We start from the raw sequence: 8,367 nt of genomic DNA, 5'->3' as shown, positions 1-8,367 counted from the left end.
ATTTTATGTTTAAAGTATGTGTTTGAGTTATTTCGTTATTTTTCATTTATAGGTATTGGAAATGAAAGCAAAAGTGACCAAATGAGGTGAAAAAGGCGAAGTTTGATCAAGGAACTCACCCCCTCGATTTGAGTAATTGTTGTTTTTGATTCGTTACAAGGGGTTAAAATGCATGTTTTGATCATTTTACATGTGCATGCATTGAGTATATTAGCAAACAAATGATCTATGATGCATTTTGGGAAATTGGGGTATTATTTGTAAATTTTCAAAAGTTGAATTTCTGCTAAAATTCGCAGTAGAAAACGCGTTTCTCAAGAAAACGCGCCTCTGAGTCGCGTGTTCACAGAATCGCGTTTTCGATTCTGCACCTGCAGAACAGAAAACGCGCCTTCAAAACGCGACTTGAAGTCGCGTTTTGATGGAAGTCGCGTTTTGTTGCCTGGATCAAAGATGAAAACGCGCCATTGAAAACGCGACTTGAAGTCGCGTTTTCTCACAGAACCGCGTTTTCAGTACTGCAACTTTTGGGAAGAAACGCGCCTACAAAACGCGATCTGAAGGCGCGTTTCTACTCACGTTTTCTGAGCATTTTTTTAAAAAAATGCAGCTTCCTTGATTCTCTTTTTCTTCTTTTCCTCATATATTTTCTTGTACCTTGAGTTGCTTATTGTGTATTTTCTATTGGTACATCACCACCACAAAGGCTAGGGAATTACGGATCACCGTTATATGTTTATTAAGCCTTTGTTATCACTTTTGTTTCTCATTTTCCATTTTTAGGTTATATCACTAATGGTTACCAAATGGAACTCATGAAGCGATGAAGACAAGCGAACAACATACCTTGAAGCTTCATATTCAATCACAACAATAGGGGAGTATTATTATTATTATTATTTTTTATCTTGATTTTCCTTCTTACACATTGAGGACAATGTGTATGTTAAGTGTGGGGGGAGAATTGAGATTATATACATTGTATGTGATTGAATTATTAGTTGCAAATATTGGACTTGTGTTAAAATTCAAAATTTTTCTAAAATCTTGTCCAAAATTGCAAACTTGCCCCAAAAAGTTTCATATTTTTTCGATTTTATCCAAGGGGTAACAAGTTCCATACCATTAGTAGTTCAAATTCCTCCTACATTTGAGATAAATATATGTGATTTGGAAACTTCTTTTCTCATTTAACTTGGAAATGACTATTATGTGATTATAATTTTTGCATTTGTAGGAAAGTATATCTTTTAAAGTGGAGAAAATTATACCTATATTTTTTTTTTGCATATTTGATGAAATTTCTTCTCTTTATTGGATTTTATAAGTTAAGTGATAAATATGGTCAATAAGTGCAATACTCTTCTCATGATTATTCTTTTGAGGAATTTATTATTATCTTTGCTGTAAAAAGAAACAAAAAAAAGAAAAAAAGAAAAAAATAAGATTTATTCTACTCCAATGATTCTCGTACTTAGTAACCGGGAGTCGTCATCTAAAAATGTCGACTTTCGCGTAAAACGGTACTTGAATTAAGAGTATGCAAAGCAACTTGAGTATGTGAAGTGTTGAGTAACCGGTGATCTTCATCTAAAAATGTCGATCCTCGCGTAAAAAGATACTTTCACAACTTAAGTAATATTTAGCTATATTATATAAATAAATCCCTCCTTAAGTTAAATAAGAAGATGATCATGGGTTTAGAAAGCATATTATTGGCCATATGAGTTACTTGCGTATGAAATTGGTTAAGGATGAGAAATTGACTTGAATTTGTTATAATGGTGGTATAATTGGCTCTCCTTTACTTGATATTATGAGTACTTGAATTTAATTGAATAATTGCATAATGGTTATTTACTTTGTTTTGAGGAAATGAAGTTGAAATGCTACATATGTTTATTTTCAAATTTTGGATTATTGTTGGTTTGTATTTCTTATTACTTGAGGACAAGCAATGGTTCAAGTGTGGGGGTATTTGATAAGAGTATATTTTACGTATTTTTAGTGTGCTTTATTAATTAGTTTTGGTGTGTTTTATTTAGTTTTATAAATAATTAACTAAGATTCTAGTGAAAATATGCATTTTGTGGTTAAAGTATGAAAATTGCATTTCTATTGATTTTTATGGTAAAAACTTCATATTTTGTAGGTTTAATGATTCAATCATCAAATGAAGTGCATTGAGAAAATATTTGGATGATTGAAGATGGATTAAAATTGTGAAAATAAAATATGAAGTGTAAAAGGAAAAATGCAATTTGAATCAAGAAAAAGTCAGCTTTGACAATTCAGACACATTTTCGTATTTTGACTATATCTGGAGCTACACAGATCGGATCAAGGTGATCTTGGTACCATTTTGAAGCTAAGAGATATATCTACATTTGGTGTGAAGACATCAAAGTCCAATTCGGCTGGTTTCCTAGTCAAAATGTCAAAATACAGAAGTCAAAGTCTGCTGCTGAGAGCTGAAAACGCGGAATTGACCAGTCAGTGGTATTTTTATCATATCTCGGTCTAGACAGCTCCAAATTGGATGATTCGTGAGGCATTGGACAGCTATTTCAATGGACTACAACTGCTATGTTTTGTACAAGAGCTAATTCAGCCGTCATCATAGAGAAAATAGCAGTTGAAGTAGCCAGATTCTGGTCAGAAATAGCTGCTGGTACAACCTGTTTTCTCTTTCAACAATTTACAGCTATGGATGAACGTATGACAACCAATTAGCAGCTGTAAAAGGGATGTTTCAAGCCTCATTTCCTGACTGCATTCATCTATATATAGCCATGGACTTGCAGGATTCAAGATAACTTGGGAGAAGGCTAGAGAAACTCACCAGAAATGTAGTTTTCACTAGAGTTTCCTTGGTTCATTAGTATAGTATAGGTAGAGTAGTTTATCCATCTTGTATTTGTAGTTAGATTTGGATGAAGATTGGAGGAGCAAAGATGAAGAGGTTGATCTCATGTGACAAGGGTGATATCTTTTCTATTACTTTCTCTCTTGTATTGGATTTCATGTTTAATTATAATACAAGTTGGCTTTGTGTTTTTATTATGTTTAGTTAAAGTTTATGCCTAGAGTTATGGTTGAACTTGCTATATTTTGTTAATGATGTTTATTTGGTTATTTGGTCATATTATTTTGAGCAAGCTATTTATCACTTTTGGTTATCTAATCATGATTAACTGGCCATTAATTATGATAATCTTAAGGTGTTAAGTTTGCAATGAAAATTGGAATTTAACACTAGTTCAAAGAAGTGATAAGCCTAGGGAGTACACTCACGAAAGTAGAGGTGCACCTATGCGGCTTAAGTGACTTGTTTCATGTAATTTCATAGAAGAAATGAACTTGTAGTTAATTTCATAACCACGAGAGTAGGTATGGCTTAATTACAAGTATAGTTGATTCACTACGAAAGTAGGTTTCACATACATTAGGAAATTACGCCATAACTAATCAAGATAATAGCATTCACTTAACCGATAATCTCATTTGCAAGAGTAGTAAGGAATTCCATATCTCTAGGAGTTTTCTAGTGTTATTTTCTTAAATTTTATATTTGTGGTAATCTAGATAATAAAGGAGTTTGAAAACATCGGTAATTGCATTCTTCCCTGTGGGATCGACCCTTAATACCCTATACTCGCTCACGATTCGTATACTTGCGATAAATCGCGTGTGGGGTATTTAGGAATTTATAAATGTAAAACTTGATTGGGATGAGCTTAATATTATATGTATACCCCGCGCACGTCAGAGTGCATTGAAAGTATAGGTTCTAAGGGTATTGCTGCCCAAGATACTCTCATGACATTTCCTTTGGTAAATTCTCAAGTGGTGCATATTCAAGGTAATATCTATGAAACACTTGGAATAGGTAAGTCACTTCCATTTCTCACATCATTAGTTCATGTGGCTTTTTCTATTAAGTCACCTTACAATGATCCACCAAGGCCTAAAATGGTGGATTATTCGTTAACTAAGCCTCCTTGAAAAATGAGGTGATATAGTCAAGCTATTGACTTTAAAGAAGCGCTTATTGGGAGGCAACCCAATGCTTGTTTAAGTTGGTGTTACTTTGGAGTGATTTTATGTTTAAAGTATAAGTTTGAGTTATTTTGTTATTTTTCATTTGTAGGTTTTGGAAAAAGATGCAAAAGTGACCAAATGAGGTGAAAAAGGCGAAGTTTGATCAAAGATCTCAATACCTCAAATTCAGTAATTGTGAATTTTGATGCATTAAAGAGGTTTAGAATGCATGTTTAGATCATTTTACATGTGCGTGAATGATTTATTTTGACATAGAAATGATCTAGGGTGTATTTTGAAGAATTGAGGTCAAACTGAAAATTGCAAAAATTCTGCAATAAATGCAGATTCAATGGATCCAAGGCCTCGGATCCATATAGATCCAAGGCCTCGGATCCACTTCTGCAATCAGAGAAAAACTTCGAGCTTCTTGATCCGAGCTCGGATCCATATGGATCCGAGGCCTCGGATCCACTTCTGCAATCAGAAAAAATTTGAGCTTCTTGATCCGAGCTCACTTATCATGATCCGACCTCGGATCCTTTCCAAACGAAGCCTCGGACCACTTTTCTTCATTCTTCCCTCTTTTTCCTCCTTCAACTCCACTTTTCTTCTTGTTGGTTGCAAGCTTTTATTCTTAAGAATTGTATTTTTGTTTTTTTTTTTCAAGGTGCATTAATTGAAGTCTCCATTCTTTCAAGTAAAGTTGGAAATTCATCACTTGGACATGGATTCGGATTGCGCAAGTCATAAGGGGAGTATTTTCTTTTACTCTTTCTTTATTTTCCTTTTCTCACATTGAGGACAATGTGAAGTTTAAGTGTGGGGGAGGAAATATGTGAACTTGCATTCTAATGCTATGTGATGATATTTTGTGGATTTAAATGCTTAGAAATATTGGAATTGTGTTTGAATTATTTGCCATGTGGATAATTTGCCTGAAATTGGTTTGTTGGCAGGGAGTTTTCTTCCATTTATATGGGGAAACTCCGTCAAAATTTGTCTAACATCTTGTCCAATATGTCACTATGGCCCAAAAGTTCTTCAAATTTTTGCATTTTCATTCAAAAAGGGCTAATTTGTTCCAACTTTAAATGTTTTTATTCTTCCAATTGTTGAAACTTTATGTGTATTTTGGAAGGTTTAGTCCTCATTTAACTTGGAAATAGTTATTATGCAATTAGAATTTTTACATTTTAGAAAGTATATTTGGTAAAGTGAGGAAAATTATGCCTATAATTTTACATGTTTAATGAGATTTCTTCTCTTTACTTAATTTTGCAAGTAAGTGATTGACATAGTTGATAAAAGGTTATACTCCTCCTTTGATTAGTCTTATATATTTTCTAAGAGGGAATATCTATTTATTGTCCTTTAGTTTAAAAAATAAAAAAAAATAAAAAAAGAGAAGAAAAGAAAGAAAAAATTATTCTACTCCAATGATTTTTGTACCGAGTAACCGGGGGTTGGCATCTACAAATGTCGATTTTCGCGTAAAAAGGTACTTGAATTAAGAGTATGCATTGCAACTTGAATAAGTGAAATGTTGAGTAACCGGGAATCTTCACCTAAAAGTGTCGATTTTCGCGTAAAAAGGCATTCTCACTAATTAAGTAAAATTAGTATGAATAAATCCCTCTTAGATGTAAAATTTTGAGAAAAGGATAATTATAGGAGGAGGAAGGCTATAAATCGACTATGTGGGTTGCTTATTTGTGAAATTAGGTTAGGGTAAGAGATTAAGTTTAACTTGTTGAATTTAGGGTATAATTATCTTTCCTTTACTTGATATTATAAGTATTTAGTGTAAATTGAATAATTGTATAATGATTATTTTCCAAGTCTTGAGGAATTAAATTGGACAAAGTGCATATATTGTTTCACCTCTTGAATCATTGCATTTGATTATGTGTGAATTGCTTGAGGACAAGCAAGGATTTAAGTGTGGGGGAGTTTGATAAGTGACTAATTTACGTAATAATTGTATGACATTTTATATTATTTTTAGTCACTTTGGTTATATTATTGGAAGAATATGAATCATTTTGGCTATAATTGGTGAAAAATGCTTTTAAGTAATTAAATGAGGTTTTTATCACTTTTTACTTGGATTTTGTGTATTTTGACAGTTTTGATACATTTTCGTATTTCGGCTATAACTTGAGTTACAATGATCGGATTGGGATGATTCTTGAACCCATTTGAAGATAAGAGATAGATCTACAACTTTGGTGAAGACATCTAAATCCAGTTTGAAGGTTTTCCAGGTCAAAATGCCGAATTACAAATAGCAAATTTCTACTGGTCGAAACTGGAACAGGGCAATGAGCAGGCAAGGGTATTTCAGTCATATCTCAGCCTACACAGATCCAAATGAGGTGATTCTTGATGCATCAGAAAGATAACTCAAAAGGCTACAACTTTCGTGTTTTAGACATGAGCTGGTTCAGCCTCTAACATCAAGAAAAGATTGGTTGAAGTTGGGCCAAAAATAGAGCAAGTGATCCACACTCGGATCCACTATTCATCCGAACCCTCGGTTGTTTCTGGGTTAGTGGATCCGAGCTCGGATCCATACGGATCCGAGGTACTGTAGCAGCTCGGATCACTGGTCAGAAAAGGCTGCTCTGTACGCGTAAAACTCAATTTCACCTCCACCAACTCACATTGGATGCTAGACATGTGAGAAACATTCCCAGCTGTAAAAGGGAGATGTAATCCTCATTTCTTGACCACCTTTCATCATTAAATAGCCAAATGCATTGCAAAAATAGGGATGGGGAGTTCATAGCAGAAAAATAGAGAGACATACGGGAGAAGCTTGAAGTTGCAGAAATGTAGCTCTTTCATCTCCCTAGTGTTAGTTTAGCTTAGTATAGAGTAGTGTAGCTTTTCCATTCTTGTTTATTATCTAGATTAGGATGAAGATGGAGGATGAAGAAGGCAAGGAAGAAAGCTCATGTGACAAGGGTTGTATTCCTTCTAAATTCTTTATCTTTTGTATTTGATTCCAATTTTAGTTAATATACAAGTTCTGGATTTTGTGTTCATTATGTGTTTCTAAAGTTTAAGCCTTGGGTTTGGTTGAACTTTCTATAATTGTTAGTGTTTATTATTTGGTTATTTGACTGCTATGATTTGAGCAAGTTATTTAGCTCTTTGGCTCTTTAAATCATGATTAATTGGTACCATTGATTGTGGATTATTTAAGGTGTTGTTTCTGCACATGAAAATTGAGATTTAACACTAGTTCAAGAAGTGCTAAAACATAGGGCGTACACTCACGAAAGTAGAGGTGACTTATGTGGTTTTTAGTGATTCATTTCATGTAATTTTCATTGAAGAAATGAACTTGTAGCTAATTTCATACCATGAGAATAGGTATGGTTAGTTATAAGTTATTGATTCACTATCGAAAGTAGGATTCAAATGCATAAGGAAATTACACCATAACTAGCCTAGAATGTAGTACTCAATGAATCCAAATACTAACACTTGCAATGAGTAGTTAGGGATAACACAACTAAGGAAGCTTTCATTTGTTTATTTTCTTGTATAATTTCAGTAGGCTTTAATTGTTATAATTCCATTGATAGTCTAAAATAATAGAGAAGCTTTAAGAAGTACCGGTAATTGCAATCTTCCTTGTGGATCGACCCTTAATACCCAATACTCGCTCACGATTCGTATACTTGCGATAAATCGCGTGTGGGGTATTTAGGAGTTTATAAATGTAAAACTTGATTAGGATGAGCTTAATTGTATATGTATACTCCGCGCACGTCAGATGGCGGCGTGCGGCTGGGAGATCGAGGAAGACGGTGGCGCGCGGTGTAGGTGGAGCAGGAGGCGCGCGGTTGGGGAGCACAACGCGAGGTGGGTGGTGGACTTTAAGTGAGGCGGCGTGTGGAACAAAAGAAAGAGAGGGCGAACAGAGGCAGCGGGAAGAAGAAAGAAGAAAGAAAGAAAAAGAAAGAAAAAGAAAGAAAAGAAGGAAAAAGAAAAAAAAAAGATTTTGTTTCTCTTTTTAGGCTCTATTTGAGCTACGGTGAGAAATTTTTTTTTTCTTTTTTTTTTTTTGTTTGTTGTTTTCTTTTTTTGAATCCTTACCTTTCTCGCGAACGTGACGCGGGCACGTCAAGAGGGCCAGAGGGCTCTCTGACCGTGAGCTTTCTGTTCGTCATGACGCGGGCACGTCATGAGGGTAAGATAGCTCTCTGACCGTGAGCACTCCCTGCGAGATGACGCGGGCGCGCCGAGTCAGATAGACACCTACAACTCACCAAAAACGAAAATTTCAAGCCCGAAACCAATCAAACTCAAGGA

Source organism: Coffea eugenioides, unplaced genomic scaffold, assembly GCF_003713205.1.
Source record: "Coffea eugenioides isolate CCC68of unplaced genomic scaffold, Ceug_1.0 ScVebR1_188;HRSCAF=767, whole genome shotgun sequence".
NCBI classification, from domain to species: domain Eukaryota; kingdom Viridiplantae; phylum Streptophyta; class Magnoliopsida; order Gentianales; family Rubiaceae; genus Coffea; species Coffea eugenioides.
Note: the sequence above shows the minus strand (reverse complement) of the source record.